Source organism: Haemaphysalis longicornis, unplaced genomic scaffold (genome assembly GCF_048455015.1).
Source record: "Haemaphysalis longicornis isolate Haplotype H1 unplaced genomic scaffold, Haemaphysalis longicornis Haplotype H1 scaffold_9, whole genome shotgun sequence".
Lineage (NCBI taxonomy): Eukaryota > Metazoa > Arthropoda > Arachnida > Ixodida > Ixodidae > Haemaphysalis > Haemaphysalis longicornis.
The window spans coordinates 86927946-86947168 of NW_027526460.1; the positions used below are offsets into that span (position 1 = coordinate 86927946).

The 19223-nt window shown below is 48.1% G+C and overlaps 1 long non-coding RNA gene and 1 other non-coding gene across 3 annotated transcripts in view; one reads left to right on the forward strand and one right to left on the reverse strand.

Annotated features, from left to right (window-relative positions):
* The window catches only part of LOC144152231 (uncharacterized), a 388069-nt gene that overhangs the window by 56085 nt on the left and 312761 nt on the right, over positions 1–19223 (forward strand). The window lies entirely within an intron of this gene.
* Positions 4979–5051, reverse strand: Trnat-cgu (transfer RNA threonine (anticodon CGU)). The gene has a single exon. It is a non-coding gene; the product is annotated as a tRNA-Thr (tRNA).

The following is a 19223-nucleotide window of genomic DNA, read 5'->3' on the forward strand; positions in this document are numbered from 1 at the left end:
CTTTCCTACAGTATTGAGGGCGCTTTTCTACAGAGGGCTCAGGAGATCAATTATCTGTGGATACTCTTTGACATCGCTGTGACTTTTTCACGCATAAACGGAAACGCACGTTTTAAAGCTTATCACACGACGAGCGCAACGCAGTCGTGTAAACGTGGGCAGGCCTTCGATAGGATTCGCTTCTCATTTTGCATGTTTAAACCTATATACTCCAATATGTACTTATCAGCTGGAATGTGCATCTGTTGACTGAAATGGTACCCCCGAATCTAGCAGTGAATTTATGGGACCTGTATGGAAAACTGGCGAAGCTTGCATTAAGTCGCGCGGGGCTTGAACCATAGCGAAGCTGCCGGATTTCTTTCTACGTCAGCACTGTAGTATATATCACCACCCATTTGTACAAGTTTGAAATTGCTTATTTACATGTTCCGTCGTCGCTTTGCGGTACATGTGCTAGTAGTAGTGATCGTCATTTACATCGATATCATCGATCGTGTTCCTCACGCCAAGCATTACATGCGCGGCAGCGGTTGACGACGTTGACAACGGATGTGGCGCAGCGGCGGCGTGTGCGGGCACGACGCATGCGCGGCCTTTCTGGAGTCACGTCAATGTTCCGTAGAGCAGGCGGTGTGTCAGCTGTAGCGTTGTTGTTGCTAGGCAACGCGAGACGCTTGTTTTTGTTTTTGCTAAAGCCCCTGTGCGAGCCTATAGGACGCTCGGCGGTCGCTGCGAGACACGCGCTCACGAGCGCTCGGCATTATCTTGGCATTTTTAACGCGTTGAGCGCCACGTATTACGGCCAGCTACAACAGCTCCACTGTTAAAAAAGATTCTATTCATATTTGGCATCCGCCATCACAGCCGTAGTCCGGGCCTTAACCCTCACTCCCTACCTTCCTAGAGCTGCAAATGTTTCGCGTGCGTGCAGTGCTTACTTTCCTTCACAAAATTATTCATGGTAGTCTTTTTTGTGTGGACTCCCTTAGCTATCTAGAGCGTACTGTACGACAGAAGGGCGCCAGATCGCCTCGCGTATTCTTTCCCGCCACGTGGAATTCAAATAGCTCTCCCATTCCCCCGATTACATAATCCATACAACCACTTCTTTGCACATTTTGAGGTCTTTCAAACTTCTCTGCCTATTTACCACACTGTACAGTTTAATATAGCGCGTTACCTCTTCGGTGTATGCATTGTTTTTTTATCCTATTCCAGAAATTTTCTTTCTGTATTATTTTTAACCAATCGCTACTTTTTGAAGACGTTCATTTCGCTTTCCTGTCTGTTTGTATGCTGTTTGTATTACTATCGTTTTATTTTATAGAAATGTTGCTACCAAAATTATGTTGCCGAGCTTATCCGGCGCAACACCTATGCCGCTTATACTACTTTGCATCTTTTACTTGTCGCCTCGAGACTTTGAACGAGTAAAAAAGCGTCATCACTGCTCGTAGGTGGTACTGTATTGCAGCATAACTGAAAACTATCATCCAAATTTATGAGTTGCTCTACGTTTACAAGAAGACTAAAATTTACTTCTGTAGGTGCCTCTTTTTACTTGTTCTCCCCTGTTGCTTCCCGTGTGTCTTAAGCCGGGTTCAGACTGTTGCCGCAGCGGTCGTAAAAACTTTAAGGAATGACGTTATTTCACGTCTCAGCCAACCGAACTGCGTGACATGCCGTTTTTTTACGTCCATAGATCGCGAGATGGCTTTTTCGTCGGTAGTCTGAACATCACCTTACAGTTACTTACAGTTATGTATGTACACCCCTCCAGTGACGTAATCAAAAATATTTTTCGTAATTGTTATACCCCGCCAGTAAAAAATTTAATTAAGATAGTCTGCGCCCAGACAATATCTCATTTTCTTTTTCCTTTCTTGTTCTCATTTTTACATTATAATTTACCCGCCGTGGTAGCTCAGGGGCTAAGGCGTTGTGCTGCTGAGCACGAGGACGCGGGTTCGATTTCCGGCCGTGGTGGCCGCTTTTCTGACGAGAAAAGCAAAAACGCCCGTGTTTGCGAGATTTCGGCGTGCGTTAAAGGCCCCCAGGTGGTCAAAACATATACTGAGCCCTCCATACGGCGCGCATCATAGCTCACGCGTAGCTTCGGCTCTGTGGAGCCTCGTACAGACTACAGTTCACCCTCTTTGATTCTGCCCCAGTTAATTTTAAAAAAATTGGATAATTCGGCGTTCCTCCTCCCTCTCTTGAAATAGGTGCATTGGCCTATGGCCTATTCGTTACTGTATTTTCGCGTGTATAACTCGCCACTGCATGTAATTCGCACCACCCCCTTTCAGCCCGCCGGAAACATAAAAAAAATTCACAGCATATCCACGGGGTGAATGATGATGAGTGGGCGAAGCTCCTGAGGGGAAATCATCGGTAAAACCGTGACTATTCAGTGAAAGTTCGCCCACTACATCTGTGTCCGAACGTAACGTCTAGAAAGTCTCGCTTAAACCGCGCGTCGGCACCTTGGGGCTGAGCTCGCCTGATGCGTTTTGCAGACGCCTCACGACCTCTCACTGTATCGGGGTCTGCCTGCCGATTAGCGCGCTTTCTCGCCGCTTCCCGTTCTCTGACGTTTTGGAGATCCTCTTCGCGCCGCAGCCGTGCCGCTTCGCGTACGGCAGGGTCCTCGCGCCGTTGCCGTGACGCTTGGGCCTCTCGTTCTCGAACGCTGGAATCTTGGCGGCGTCGTCGCGCAGCCAGACGACACGCTTCGGCCTCCCGCTCTCGTACGGCAGGATCTTGGCGGCGGCGTCGCGCAGCTTCACGGAGCGCTTCTGCCTCGCGGGCTCGCACATCTGCAGCCTTATCCATCGGGCGACTCCAAGCGCGCGCCAACAGCGAACGGATTTTATTACAACGCTCCCCGCCATCTAGTAAACAATCCAAGAACTAAACTAGAGGTAGCCACGCCATCTAGTAAACAATCCAAGCGCATCTTTTCATCATATACAAGTACCGCCATCTAGTAAACAATCCAAGAACTAAACTAGAGGTAGCCACGCCATCTAGTAAACAATCCAAGAACTGAAATAGAGGTGGCTACATACATACGTCGAGGATGGACAGACCCACGCCTTAAGGAGCTTCGCTCCTAAAAATCCTCGCGTATTGCCCGCACATTTGATGCAGGAAAGGCTGCACCAAAGCTACTGCTCAAGCAACGCATCACATACCACATAAACAGAAAAAGCGTATATTTAGCAAGTAGAATACACTGACTCCACAATTCACTAACAAAATTCCGTTGTTAGAGTGCGCTCGTCCTTGCTTTTTTCTCCTTGTCCTTGTATGTTTTGCGTAATCGCTGCCGTGGAAGGCTTAGGCAGTGTTAATGCGTAGGAGCCTCACAGCACAACGCGCACTACCATGAAGCTGCACTAAAGGAAAAAAGCTCGCGTATTATTCGCACACCTACTTTGCCGCTGAAATTTCCACATTTTTGGAGCGGGTTATACGCGGGGAAAATACGGTATTTCGGCACAAATTTCCGCGCGCACCGCGTAATTCGGACCAACGCTTTCTAGAAACACGAGCCTCAACGCGCCGTCCTTCGCTCGCCCTCTCTCCCACTTGTGAAGAGGAAGAGAATGCGAGTGTACATCACCAGTAACCACTAAAATGCTCCCGCCAGTAACAACCAGTAAAGTGCTCTTGCTGTTCTGGAAGAACTCTGGTATGTTTCTCCATGCAATACTTGCTCTGCACGGATTTTAGCACGTCTAAAAACTTGTTTTTTTTTCCCGCCAAGCTATCATCCTAGAGAGAAACTAGCATCACCGACTTCTTTGCAAAGTGAAGGTATACGCATAAAATAATTATACATGTGCTGTTTTCTTCGTTCATTCGATAGTTCGGCAGTCTAATAATTAGTGCACTTTTTTAATAACTATCAGGATTAATGAGCTTTTACTGTAATTTGATTTCGTTTCGGCGAAAAGAATGGGGAAATTGGAAAGGATTCGAAGACGGAGTGTGCTATGCAAATTGCACGAACTGCTGGCATTACTTAACACTTGGCTTGGTAGTATTATTACAACACATTTCGTTATCACCAGCCCAAAATTAGGCCAGTAAGACGGGAGAGGTTTTTGCGCTTTACGTCTCTCCCACTGTGCGGCGCATGCGCAGCAGTCTGCCACCCAGCCGGCCTAACCGCTACCGCTCACTGACCACACAGAGCCTCTGTTAATTATTTCCAAGACCGCACAAAAACTCAGCGAAGGAAAGGAATAGTCGTTAGTAGCTAACGGTAAATTATTCCAAAGTCTAACGAAACACCAGCTGAAGCAAGAAATAGTCGTTAATTATTAACCGTGGCTAGTCAGAGCGCGAGTGGTTTGGCCGGTTGCGTAAAAATCAAGGTAGTGTGCTCTGTTGCAAGAAGTGGTGGGCATGCGCAGAAGATAGTATGGGTCAGATAAATTGCAAAAAAAAAAAAAACCCTTTCCCCGATCAGACCGAGAACACATTCTAGAGTAGTGACGACGCAAGCAAGCGTTCTCAGCAATCGCGACCGCAACACATTAAATTTGCTTCCCAGGAACTTTGCTAACCCTCTAAGTGAATTTCGCCCGCCGCTATTCGGTGAGCACCGTGCCTTAACAATCGCTTGATTAATGACGAAATTACTCCAAAGTTCCATAAGTGGCACCACTAACACCACTAAATAAGATCAGGAGCAACGTTCTTTGTGACAATAAGAACCAAGAAAAATGTAACAAACAACTATATATATATATATATATATATATATATATATATATATATATATATATATATATATATATATATATATATATATATATATATATAGAGAGAGAGAGAGAGAGAGAGAGAGAGAGAGATAAGGGTTGGCAGTCAAGAAAACCTCGGAAAGCAAAGGGGAGAATGTGGTAGGTCATTGAAACAGATAAGCAATTTGGAAAGACAGGAAGAACGGGGAGAAAAAATGCCCGCCGGGTGGGATCTGAACCCACGACCTCCAGAATACGCGTCTGGTGCGATGACCACTACGCTACCGGCAGAGCTATTTTCCCCTCCACTTTCTGGGGTATTTAGGTTAAAGTATTTTTGTTTCCTGCGCTTGGGGGTGGCTCGTGGGTTCGGATCCCACCCGGCGGGCATTTTTTCTCCACTTTCTTTCTGTCTTTCCAAATTCATTATCTGTTTCAATGACCTACCATATTCTCCCCTTTGCTTTTTGAGGTTTTCTTGACTGCCAACCCTTATTTCTGTCTTAATTCAACGAGCCCCTCATTTACCATTCTGATTCGCTATATATATCTATATATATATATATATATATATATATATATATATATATATATATATATATATATATATATATATATATATATATATATATATATATATATATATATATATATATATATATATATATATAGCCCCTCATTTCCAAACCCTATTATCGTGCGAAAGCTTAGCGAGGGCCTCGGTTCTGGCAGCCTTGATGCCAAGGTAGCATAAGAGGGTTTCCCGCCAGTTAACCGCTCATGACAGGCTGTAGACGTTAGCGTCACGCCCCGGGGGTTGAAAAAGAAGGTCCCCTTCTCCCCGTGTAGTCTGAGTGGCGCTGGCTACCACCCTCAAGCGTCAGATACAGTTGCAGTAAATATAAATACCCCAGAAAGTGAAGCAGAACACAGTCGCCCAGATAGCCGAATTGGTAAGGCATTCGAGATCTAATCGAAAGGCGTGGGTTCGGTCCCCACTCTGGGCGCGTGTTTTTCTTTCTTTCTTTCTTACGTAATTAATAAAAAAATAATGTAATGTCAATAACGGTAAAAAAAAATCTAACCACTCCCCTATGCCTTCTTTGGCGTTGTAGACTGCCGGCATTTCTTTCTGTATTTCCTAACGAGCCCCTCATTTCCAAACCCTATATATATATATATATATATATATATATATATATATATATATATATATATATATATATATATATATATATATATAGTAAGGAAATGAGGGGCTCGTTGAGAAAATACAGAAACATACGTCAGCAGTCTACAATGCCAAAGGAAGCATCGGGGTGTGGTTAGGCTCTTTTATTTTTCACTGCGGTTAATGAAGTAAACATTTTTTTTTTAATATATAGAAGAAAGAAAGAAAGAAAAACACGCGCCCAGAGTGGGGACCGAACCCGAATTGGTAAGGCATTCGACATGTAATCGAAAGGCGTGGGTTCGGTCCCCACTCTGGGCGCGTGTTTTTCTTTCTTTCTTTCTTCTGTATATTTAAAAAAAATGTTTACTTCATTAACCGTAGTGAAAAATAAGAGTCTTTGGCATTGCAGACTGCTGACGTATGTTTCTGTATATATATATATATATATATATATATATATATATATATATATAGAGAGAGAGAGAGAGAGAGAGAGAGAGAGAGAGCACACTTGCACACGCACTCACGCATGTTATTAACCACAGCCTCCTAGCTTCTAACCATAACAATAACAGCATATTTCCCCCGCGGGAGCTCCTCGTCAGCCACCGGTTTGCCTTCCAGTACAATTGAACATAATGAATTCGTGAGTTTCCGGCTTAGCAAGAACGTTAAGAAAGTCCAAATGCGCAAGGTCCAAGATTGCCTTGTGGCCCTCCGGGGAACCGCGTTTTCTGTGCGCCGCACTGAATGAGATTGAATGCAAGCAAGAAGAGTAGTCACTTGCACGCACCGTTGAAAAATCCACGCGCGGGTCAAAATTAATCTAGGCTGCCAAGCGGAGTCGAGAAGCGCTCGCTCGTTCTTTGTCGTTGTCTGTCTCTCTCAGTCGTTCCTCTCTCTTTGCGTGCCTTCTTCTTCGCTCCCTGGCGTCCGCAAAATGATTCCTCGCCGGTTCGGGCGTTTTGCTCGCCGCCATTATTCACGCTCGCTTGGCAGAGAAAGACGTTCCGGTGTACGACGAGACGGTCCGAGATGGGGCCGTATGTTTGCATCGGGGTCGTTTTCCCTTGCGAGCGATCACCGAAGGCGGCGCACAAAGGCCCTTTGTGGCCACGGCTGGCGGCGAGGAAGCATTGGAGAATGCTCGGAGGAGCACACAAGGTCTTCTGCTCGCATTGTGTTCGGGGAATCCGCTGCGAACGGGAGTGGCGCGCCCCTTGATCGACTTTCAGTGGCCACTTCAAGCTGGCGGTGATGAGGATTCGCGGCGCGCGGACAGTAAATCCCGGTGTTGTAAGAAGCAGCCCTCGTATGTGTGGTATTCCCGCAAGGAGGAATCGAGTGCTCGCGAATACTTGTCACGCAATTTTCGAGAGCTTCACGGAATGGCATTGCGCAACTAGTCAAGCGAGAAGCGAAGGTATATGCATATGCTCATATCGGTCGGGTTTTTCTTCTACCGGTCCAGCTGGCGTTATTCTGGGCCACCTACCACGCTTCATTGGACTGCTGAGAGAAACTTGAAGTTTGGGGGTGAACGCTAGTTCTAGGGTTCCATTCTCTGCTCCGAATGCTGTCTTAGGGTGCTTGTGAAGCACAAAAACCCATTGCACGCAAGTATTGTCACGTACTTCATCTCACGGCCGTCTTCCAGATGGCGGGGCTTCTGTGCCTGAAGCATTGAGTATCGCTGCTACGGCTACGCTATTTCCCTTCGTGCACGTTATGGGAAGTAAAGTTTGAACGTGGGTTGTACTCAAGGAGGTTGTATCTCCTTGGCTGTACTCGCCGAGGCTGCAGTCAGACTACGAGGTATGACGTATTTGGCTGCTACGGGTCAGTTTAGACGCCATAGGAATCTAAGTGCGCGGGAATCTCGCATACTGACGTGACTTTTTAACAGCGGGGCTGTTTAACCTTTTAATTCAGCCGTATAGCGTTACCAGAAAAAATACCAAGAAAAAAGACCGAGCGCACAGGGTGTGCGACTCGTGAGGAGCGCCCGGAGTCTGTCAGGCTTGCGCGTGGGCTTGCGTCACGTGAGGAGCTCGCAAAAATACAAGGAAAAATACCAAGCCCACGTAAGCGTGCGCCTCGGGAGGAGCGCCCGGCGTCGACCAGCTCGATCTTCGAGGACACTCTGCTCAACGTTCGTAGAGGGTGCCTTAATTGCCGCAAAAAGCACACTCCGGGGAGTATTGGGTGGGGAATAGATAATTTAATCGTACTGGATTTGGGAACGTGTTCGTTTGAATTCGTCTTAATGTGTTTTCCTGCATTTTAGACAAACTGCGTTGGGCGGGGGGAAAGGTCCTTCTACCTAATCTATAATATTTGGTTATTTCCTGGAAAGTCTCAATCGGCGTTGGACTCTGCTCCTCCACATCGTCTGGGAGTGCGACCGAAACCCCGACCTTCCCCCCATTCCCAACCCTTCCCGTGAGCAGTGGGAGAGCATGTTGTCCAGCTCGAGCCTCGACGACCACATGATCTTGGTTGACCGAGCGGACAGAGCCAGGACAGCCCATGGACTTCCGGACTAGGAAGCCACCCCACAATTTATCTTTGCTCATTAAAGTTTCTTCTCTCTCTCTCTCTTCTCTCAACGTTCGTGGCGTGATGTCTCTCGTGCTCTTCTACTTGCCAGTTTACGTGCGTTCGCGCTAAAGTGGGGGGGGGGGGACAGACGCCGAGCTCGCGCTACACACGCCGACTTCTCAAAGCCGGTTGCCGCGAGTCCTGGCGCGTGCTTACCCGGTCCACTTCGGAAGAGATGTAAAAGCTGCGGACAACAGGACATGGGCCTACCAGTCATGGAGAACTTTCAGCGGCAAGTTGGGAAATCCATGTGGGGCGCAACAGCGGGGTCTCCGACGAAGGACCACCAGCTCTGCTGTTTCTACAGCCTTACACCACTAGTGCAAGCTGCACCAGATTTTTTTTTTTTTCACCTTCATCATAAAAACGCCCGCCTGGCACAGGAATCAAACCCACGACGGCGTGCTCATCAGTGCAATGACACGGTCAGTCAGCAATCGCAGAGGATAGGCCGTGCATACTAAGTTATGTGGCAGCCGAGCATTAACGGCCGTGAGGCAACATACTGACTTTTGTGGAGAATCAAATATCACGCATGAGGTAGCTGCATTAGATCATGCGGCCGCCTGGAGTATGTGCGACAGAAGCGGGTGTCCAGTGAGGCATTTTGGAAATAACGGCATTTTGTAACCGTATACACTATTAAACAATTAAAGCCATTACACTCAACGTGAAAGCTGTCGGAAGTGCAGAGCAGCGATTCGCCATAACGGGCTGTGGCGCCGTTATCCGCTCACTGCTACCACCCATCACGCTGTTCGCTTACCAGCCTCACTCCTCTCTTGATGAATTGAACGGGGGTTTGCCCAATTGCAATTCAAATTTCCCGCCTTCGCAGTACTCGCGCGCCCCCTGCCTGGAACAGCGCGAGCTGGATCTCACACGTGCCGGCGCCTTACTGCGCAATTTGGAACGCGGCGTTTTTGGCGGCCATTTTTTTTTCGCTTATTATCGTAAAAACCAACCCAACGAGCGCTCCTAACTAAATGAACGCGGGGGCTGCCGGTTATATACAAAGATTTTGCCTCGAATGTACCTGCAGTTTTCTTTGCGCTAAACAACGGGGAGATGGATGCCAAGCGCCAAAGGTTCACGAGTTCCGAACGGTTATGACTATTAAAGTGCTTGTTTTTCGAAGCCTCTGTGTAACACAGTTACTGTATACGCCGTGGGGCTCTACTTTGGTCCGTTATCTTGCTGCGCCGCCTGATTGCGGTACTCGCGTGAAGTTGTGATAGCGAGCTACGACGACAAGGCGAGCCCCTAAAGTGATCTGCACTTAAAACAACTGTAAATAGTACCCAAGAGTCATCATCATCATCATCAGCCTATCTACGCTCACTGCAGGGCAAAGGCCTCTCCCACAGATCTCCAATCATCCCGGTCCTGTCCTAACTACCACCAATTTATTCGCGCAAGCTTCTTGATCTCATCTGTCCACCTAACTTTCTGTCGACACCTGCCACGCTTGCCTTCTCTAGAGATCCACTCTGTCGCCCTTAATGACCAACGGTTATCTTGCCTTCGCATTACATGCCCTGTCCACACCCATTTCTTCTTCTGAATTTCTACTAATATGTCATTAACACTCGTTTGTTCCCTGATCCACTCCGCTCTCTTCGCAAGAGTACTTGTACGCAAGAGTATTTGTAACTAATCCTTCGAGCTAAGCTGGTGGCGTCTTTAAGAGTTACGGAAGGTGTGGCCATCGCGCGAAGACTCTTGTCGAGGTGCACGTTCTATGCCCTTCCTGCTCCTTCCCAGTGCTACATGCGCTGCGTCTTGCCGGTCAGCGGCTGGCTGTGCACGTCGTCGCATTCAAGCTTTCACGTTTCAGATGCCCACGTGGTCTTCTCCTGGTAGGCCTATAAGGAGGCGTCCTCTTTTACCTTCAGGGGCACGTGAGTGGCTGCGTCACGTTCCTCCCTTTCTTTGCTTTTAAAGACGATATTGGGCTACTTAAACCCAGGAATTTTGGTCTGTCTGTCCGTAACTCGATTCAGCCACCCGGCCAAAGTAAAATACTTACTGCGCAATAGTCTCATATACTCACAGCCAAATGTAAACGTGCAAGCCTGGTTTATATGTTCATACTCGTCAACTTAGTTGAAGAAGCACAAGCCATTACGCAAATATAAGACAGGAAATTAGTACTCAAGGGATATTTACAGTGTTCCTTTATTAAAAAATTCCTGGATGCTTGGTTTTTCGATAGCAAATGATATTCTACAGCAGAAAACCGCCGCCTACTGTTGCCCGCGCCACGTCCTGGCGGCATACGAGAAATCACTCGGCAACAGCAAAGAAAGGTTCCGCTAGCCAGGTTTCACGTTCTGCTTGGAACGCACGTGAAGCACGGCAACGCGGTTGTATAAACCTTGAGGTCGGCCGCCTCGATTCACGCGCGTCTCCGCCGGAACGCGGTAAATTCAAATCGCTTTGAGCAAACCGTTAGTGTGTTTACCTTGGGATGAGAGCGACGGAACAGAAACAGCATGAGAGGTGAGCGAAGAAGGAAAGGGGGGCATTTCCTTTGCAAATGTCTACAAAGACTATCGTCTTTGGACAACATTTGCAACAAAAGGAGCAGATACGCGGCCAATTTTTTTTTTAAGGCTCTCCAAGTGTACACCGTGAGTGGCTGTGTCGCGTTCATGCGCGCGCTCGTACCAGTTGCGCCACGGAGGAGGATCACTGTTCAACGTTGATTGATACCTATACCAGAAAGTAACGCAATATATAGAATAAGTGTGAGTACGAGTACCTTCCCCGTCAACCAACCCAATATGTCCAAACTGCGGTTAAACCATAACGGCGACTTCAAACTAACGCATTCCCGAACCCCGTACGATTAAATCTCATCTTCCCTTAAGAGCACTCCCCGAAGTGCACGTTTAGCGGCAAGTTAGGCACACTCTAGTCCGGGAGGGTTAATGAAACCCTGACCTTCCTCCAAAAAACCAACCCTTCCCGCGATCAATGGGAGAGCTTGCTGACTAGCCTACGCCTCGTCCACCAGACCATCCACCAGGACCTCCCACGGACTTCCACACTACGAAGCCACCTCCCAATTTTTGGGCTCAACAAAGTAAAGCAAATCCTCGTTAACTCCTCGGAACAAGAGGTTCGTTATAAGCGGTACTTCATTTAAAAGCGGCAATTATTTGCTCATTCTGCACTTCACACGGGTCCGTGCAAAGCTTCGAACAAACCGAAAATTCGAATGAAGAAATTTCGTTATAACGAGGATTAGCTGTATTCCTCTCTCTTTATGACTGGAGGAGAAATATTAAAGACCAATAGCTCGTTTATGTCGCCATGACAACGCATATAGTGCGTTGCTGTTTCGTTTCGCGTCGCGGACTCCACGATATTGCCTAACCCGGAGTTAACGGCTGTCACCGTAAACACTAGCTCTTCATAATACAGTTAGAAACAGTAGCGTGCGCATGCATGGGAGCGAGTTCTTCCATCCTGGCCGTAACACTGAGCGGATTCTTCGGTGTGTAGCGTGCGAGCTTCTGTATGCGCATGCATTATGCAGATCGGTTGTTCTACATTTCTGCGCCGGCAAGTACTACGAAACAAACATGCACTGACCTAGTATTTTCAAGACGAAGCCGGAGAGGACTGCCCGTGTATTCCGAGCTCAGAGTAAAAGTCGACGGAACCGCGAGGCTACTTTTCCAACAAAAAGCGCCGACGGCTAACGCTGCGCGTATACGAGAAGGAGCAACTTAATGCATGCTGCGGACTCCAAGGGGCATGCCGACGGGTGGGAAGAAGCAGCGCTGAATAAGCACTTCGTATAGCGGCTTCCTGAAACGCGCCGGCTGCCGCGGCGGCGGCGGCCGCGCGAGAAGTGCTGACTCCGAGGAACAGACGCGCAGTTTGCGGGCTGCGTGGATTTCATCGTTCATGCTTTGCTTCTCTGCTTCAAGCATACGTGCGGGCCGCCGTCGACGTGGGCTCAACAACGCCGCGCGCAGGGTTCAGTGTTGGCGCTCTCTGAACACGAAGCTCTCCTCCCTGTAACGGTTCTTCGCAACGTTGCATTAACTGGAAGCAACAGATGGGCCATCACAATTAACTAGAACAACGCCGACACAGCGGATGAAACGTGCTTCCGTGTTTAGCACCTATTCGCCACCTCGATTCTCACCGGCATGCGGCAACAGTTCCTTTGATAGCGATTGGCATAGAGGATTTGGGTCCGGTACAGCCCATCAGGCGAGTCGGCCAGAAAACTTGCGCGGTTAAGGGCATCAAGTGAAACGTACTAATGAACAGAATCCTGCCCGTTCTTCGACTTGTTGCAGCGTACGCGGAAAAGGCTAAGCATGGGGTCGAACGTGATCCGAACGCTCGTATTCTGAAGCCCCTATTACAGTTCAGGATGTCAGAATCGCCACGCACTGTGATTATTGGACTTATAATACTGTGGTGAGCGGGTGCTTGAGAGTATTTCCTAACCTATCCTCCCTGATGAGGCCTCCCCGTCAATTATCCATGTTCAACCTCTCACTTCTGCTGAGGTTTCAGGCGTTTTGGGCAAATCCCATGTCTTAGAGAGCTCCGGATTAATTTCGACCACCTGGGGATCTTTAACGTGCGCCGCAATCTCGTACACACGGGCGTTTTCGCTTTTCGCCTCCGCCAGGAAAACTGCCGCCGCGGCCGGGAATCGAACCCGCCTCCTCGTGCTCAGAAGCACAACACGTCTTTAAAAAAATAAATAAATAAAATAAAACGATGAACACAACGCGGCCCACATGCGAAGCGGAAGTCTTCGTTTTCAAAGCCACGAAATCGGAATCTTTTGTATTTCAAATAGACTGCATCCCTTTCATAGCGACTTGACGATGAATAAGTTTCCAGGTACGATCTCATAACAACGCAATATCTCTCTGCAAAGTCCTCTGTTAGCAAACTACGCACGAGAGTTGGCTTCCACAGCCTTGGTGTTGATGTCAATGCTCGCGATATGCTGTCAACAACAAAACAACATTGGTAAGAATTGCAATGGTAAGTTATGTTCCGTAGCTTCGACGCCCACTACCCAACAGCGTGGCATTATCGTAATACCCATTTTTTAAACATATTATAGCCTTATTACATCGGTCGTATGTTCCGTGCACAAATGACCTACATTTTGGTCACTGCAGTACCTTTGAAGTGATCTTATCCCTTCACTAAAGCGTTCATTGCAGCGTCATATACGCCAAATGATCTCCAATGACATCGCAGAGATAGTTTCCATTATATATTACAGTCAACGACGGGGAACTGGTAGCGAAACACGCCACAGAAACGGGAAGCCTGATGAGCTAACTTCAGAGGAAACGGAGAAGTTTGAGAATGGGATAAAATACGAACAGCGTAGACATTACCACTAACAGAGATTTTCTGTTTCAAAACTACTTGCATATTAATATCGGTAGTATATGCCCCTGCACGGAACTAAGTTCAGTGCTACCGGTGCGCGACTGAAGTTTGAGACTCTCTTCCTCCTGTTTTTCCACCGCGCAGCCCATCTGTTTCGATCTTGGCGAAAAAAAGGAGGTCGCCGCAGGAGCGTCTCTTAGCGTTTTGTTTCGCCGTCGTGGACAGTTTGGGAGGTCGGCCCTGGTGCGTGGGCATGCCACCAGCAGCAGCGGCGCTTTGAAGCGCACGGCGGCCAAGAGTGGAGAGCGGTCGAGTGGCCCGTGCGCATTGGGCCCATCACTCTTCCTGGAAGCCGGGGCATCCATTCTCTGAGGCGGCCCGCCGCAGATAACGCCCCGCCAGTGCCTTTTTTTAAGCCGGCCTACAAAGCCCCCGCCTGCAACAGCTGCCCTCTCTCCTCAATGCCATGTAGATTCATGCCGCCACTCGGTGAACTTAGTAGCTTCCGAACATCAGTTGGCAGCGGTGACTTGTTGTTATGGTGGTTCGGTATAAGGTAGGAGGAGGGCGGCTGCTCCTGGAGTATAGGCAGTTTTCGGCGTTTGCTTCGTGCTGGAAAATGCAGGTCGGGTCTTAAAAGTGGGTCGCATCGAGTGCGGACCGAGGGAGCGAATTGTCGCACTCCTGCTGTCTCCTTGATTGCGTGACCGGAGAATCGAAGGACATGCTCAGGGAAAGAGATAAGAAGAAAAAAAATCGCCCGCATTCTCCGTTCTTTCGCAAAGGCGCTGCAACACGCTTTTAGGGATCATGACGACAAAATAAATTATTGGTCTATAAAAAGACTGTTTTGTCCTGATAACAGTGCTGCCAATGTTTCGGCAACTTCGAAAAATAGTCTAGATATAATGACAATAGATAAAGCAACGGCGACTCCCCCCCCCCCCCCCCCCCTCTCAACACACATACACTCCCTTACTTGCGTTATCTCTGTGACGTCACGGCAAAGCCACCGCCATGCAAGCACTTCACTGAACAATTGTAGTATCACTTGAATGCTTACGTCCAATTAACACACTGATAACTATGTTTTAGTGCTGGCCTATATTGCGTGTCTACGGCCCGTATAGCGTCACTGTGGCACGAAATTTGAAACTTCTTAAATATTTTTCGCGTTTCTTTTGTTAAAAAAACGTTTTTCGTGCCTGGAATAGGGCTGAGTGAGTTACGAAATGCTAGTTATTTCAAATTGAACAAGGTTGTATTTCGTCTTGACGGCCCCTTCAAGCCAAGCTGGCCGCGGCCGGCCACGAACATCCCGGCGCATGCGCCGTGGCGGCAATATCCAGCTCTAATTCACCAACTCTCTTTGGCAATAGGCACCCGTCGTCTGGCAACGGCGGAAGAGGCGGCAATCGCTCTAACACCGACGCAACGGCCAACCCCCACAATCATCATATTTGTTTCAAAAACGGCCCTTTAAACTTTTTACAGAGGAACCATGTCTCCACAGGTGCTCCGAACTGTTATTCGAAATCTTCCTTCCGACCCGGTGGAGCTGGTCTGACTAGGATTTCGAGGTAAAGAGACAGCTGACAAAGCAGCCCGAAAACTCAAAACTCACTGTCCCAGGTTACGGGCAGGCCCAAGGCCTCGTCTTCTTAGGTACAAGGGGCCCGATCGGCCCGAGCCATCTTGCTGAGCTATTAGTAAATAACTGCGTATTACCCCCGAACCCGCCACATATTGCCGCCGGCTCATCATACACCCTGTAACTCTGAAGAACGTCTATAGCACCTTATTCAAACCGACACTTTTAACGAATCATCCCAGAATCAACCTACTAATTCACATTATCTTGTGTTGAACCATCCCCCAACTGTCTTGTGCGACTCTCTCGTCCACACGACTTTTACGCGACACTCTCGCCCAACCACAGAAGTCGAGGAGTGCGAGGCACTCTGTGTTGGAGTAAAAACTTGTGTCCCATATTTCACTCCCTTTTGAAGCATTGGGCTACTCAGGAGTGGCGCGTGGCCGCCAAAACCAGAGGCGAAATACTCCCCGTGGGAGTTACTCACTTCGAGGCGGAGTGCCTGAACCCTGTGTGAGAATTACAATACCATCTTCACGGCAGCGTTCCGTCACTCTTTTCAAGTGGGAAGCTCTATTGGCTGCGGCGTTCCCGGATACTGCAGAAGGGTACTACTACTCTCTCTTGGAAAGCAACCCGTTACGCCCCAAGGGCGTTCTGCTATTCCCCGCGAGGCAGCGTGTTTTCGCCCCGCCTGCTACCGCTCCCACCCTCCCCACGACGGTGCGGTAGACATTTACAAGCAAACAGCGAAGGACAAGTAGTTTTAAAACTTGGAAAAACGGATAAACGAACTCAGACTTTATTTTCCAAAAAAAAAAATCGCATAACAATGGGTTCGTTCTGCACTTCCACACAAAAATGAATTTATTTGGAATTAAAAATATCACAGCATAAAAAAAACGGTTCCCACTCGACTTCCACACAGAAGACCAAGCTCCTATTTAAGACACATTCGAGAAACATTCCACAAATAAAAACCTAGCAAAGCAGCTGAAAACACTGAAACTAAAAACATTATAGTAAGACAGTGGAAATGACATGAACACCCACAAATAAAAATGGGTAGACATTAGCACGAGAAGCTGCAGTAGAAATGAGGCAGTGGGAGATTAAAAGTATTACATTAAAACAAAATGGCCTTCGGTACATTACTGGGTGCAATTCACACAGAATGGAAAGCCAGCTCTTATTTAGGACACATTAAACACATTCGCAAACAAATTTAGGCGAACAACAAACTGGGACTAAAAAGAATTCAGCATGGAATACTAATAACGCATTCAAGAATGACACCAACACAAATAAGATAAAACGACATTGAGAGAAAAATCTCTGCAATACGATAGGAAACAGCACGAAACATTCCGGCGGGGTTTCAGTAGTGGTTCCAAAAGCCAGGTTGCGCTAGGAAGATTTAAAAAAGGCATAACTTAGTATTAAAAACAAACACGTTCGATCTGACTGCTTCGTGATGTTGGTGGCAGCCTTCAGAACTGTAGGCACTAGGGCACTGGGGCTTGAACCGAAGCAGCGTCTCCAGGAGCAAGAAGGTGCGCTTCGCCTTTTAAGCGTATGGTAGAACTGAATGGTACACTGAATGGCAGAACAGTCACAACACTGAACAGACAACAACAACAATGGGAACCCATCCACAATGTCCAAGGCTGTGAGGTGAAGTGTCTCGAATGCGACGGCCACTTCTGCTGATGCCTCGGGACTCTCTCCAGAAGAAAAATCTTCGGGCAAGTAGCGTCTTTCCCTGGTTCCTACATGTGCAGGAGGAGTGGGACAGCAAAGTTCTACAATAAAAAAAATCTAACGAGGCCCAACAACGTGAAATGAAATTTGTTTGGTGATAGATTAGTTTTTGCGCCGAGAGCACGCAGTGAACGTGTTTTGAAATGCAATGCTGCTCGGCGCAGTCACCAGTCTAGATGCGAATGTGCAGTGACCTTGGATGCAGCCAGCCTCCTTGTATCATTGTTCTGTAGCACGTTCCTTTACCCTTTCCCCGTATCCTTCCCCGCACACCCCCTTGGAACAAACACGTGATTAGACCATCACTCACGACCATCGGCCACGCGGTTCTATAAACCTTGAAGTCGGCCTCCTCGATTCACGCGCGTCCCCGCCGTACTGCAGCGCTGGCATCCAGGAACCCCGCCTGTAGCAGTGGAAAGCGGTAAATTCAAATCGCCTTGAGAAAACCTTTAGTGTGTTTACCTTGGGATGAGCGCGACGGTACATGAACAGCATGAGAGGTGAGCGGGAAAGCAAAGGGGGGCATTTCCTTGGCAAATGTCTACAAAGACTATCGTCTTTTAAGGCCCAACCACAAGAACGCGTAAAACCCACGTACTCGCGCAACGACGTAAACCGGCGTAAGCGCATAAGGAACCGGCGTATTCCGGCGTACGCGGAATGCATTGCTACGCGCTTGTTACGCCGAAGTCAGACCCCGCCAGACATCGACGCAAACTTTCGGGCGCACGGTGTTGACGTAGACCTCTGGCGGTGATGTTATCTGGCATAACAAGACAACAAATTCATAAGTAAGCTAACTTTACTATTCATTCGATAAAACGAAGTAATTTGTAAAATACGGGGAGCAAAAACCGGGCAAAACAAGCGAAGCAACGAGCAACTATGGGAGCAAGGCAGTTTACGCCAAATGTAGCGGAGGGTTTTGTGCTTGGCAAGTATGCATACTAATCCTCAACGTTTTCTTAATGTCCGAAGAACAGTTTTAGTTTATTCTGTATTAAATATACGTACTTTTGTAAGAATAGGGATTATTTGTTTTATTTGAGTTAAAATGTAGTTGAACTGGTCGCCACAAAGCTGAGTCCGGGGTAGTCGAGCCACACTGCGCGGCGCATTGGTTTACGCGCGCGTTGGGGGATATGTGGTTACTTGCCCTCTCCGACGTCGTTGGTCGGCGTAAAGGCTGTGGCGTATGTCGCCGCAGGCGTACGTCGTTGCGCGAGTACGTCGGTTTTACGCGTGCATGTGGTTGGGCCTTTACCGGTACTCACCTACGGGGCAGAAACTTGGAGGCTCACTAAGAGGGTTCAACTTAAATTGAGTACGACTCAGCGAGCAATGGAGCGGAAGATGATAGGTGCAACATTAAAGGAGCACTGACACGAAAATTTTATGTTACACTTTTATTGCTTTTATCGATGCCTATTGGCCTGGCGAACCTGAAACAGCACTTCAAATACTTCAGCGCGCGATAGTTAATTACATTGAACTGCCTGAAAATCGTTTGTTTCAAATTCCCGCGCTTTCATCCCGAACGGCGCATATGACTGACTCCCTGCCTGACCTCACCGCTTTGTGCGGACGTCACCGGCGCCCGCTTGAGAGGGTGTGGCGCCCGCTCGCCGCTCGTGGGGCTGCGCGCATTAAGTGACGTCACGAGCTTTTTGACGAGCGCTGCCGCGTCACCTCTTTTGGCTCTCACTGGATGATGTCACGCTGATGTGACATCATCATTTATCGCGGGCTGCTCCGTCGGCGCGATAAATGAGATCCAATTAAACTATGTTCTTCGCGTCGCAGGCCTCTCATATTTCACCCAGGGTACAAGGTTGGCAAGTTGGGCTAGTTGGTTCATAGTGACCATAATTAAATGCAGCGCAAAAAAGGATGGGACAAAAGAAGAAATAACGACGACACGGCGCTGACTCGCAACTGAATTTAT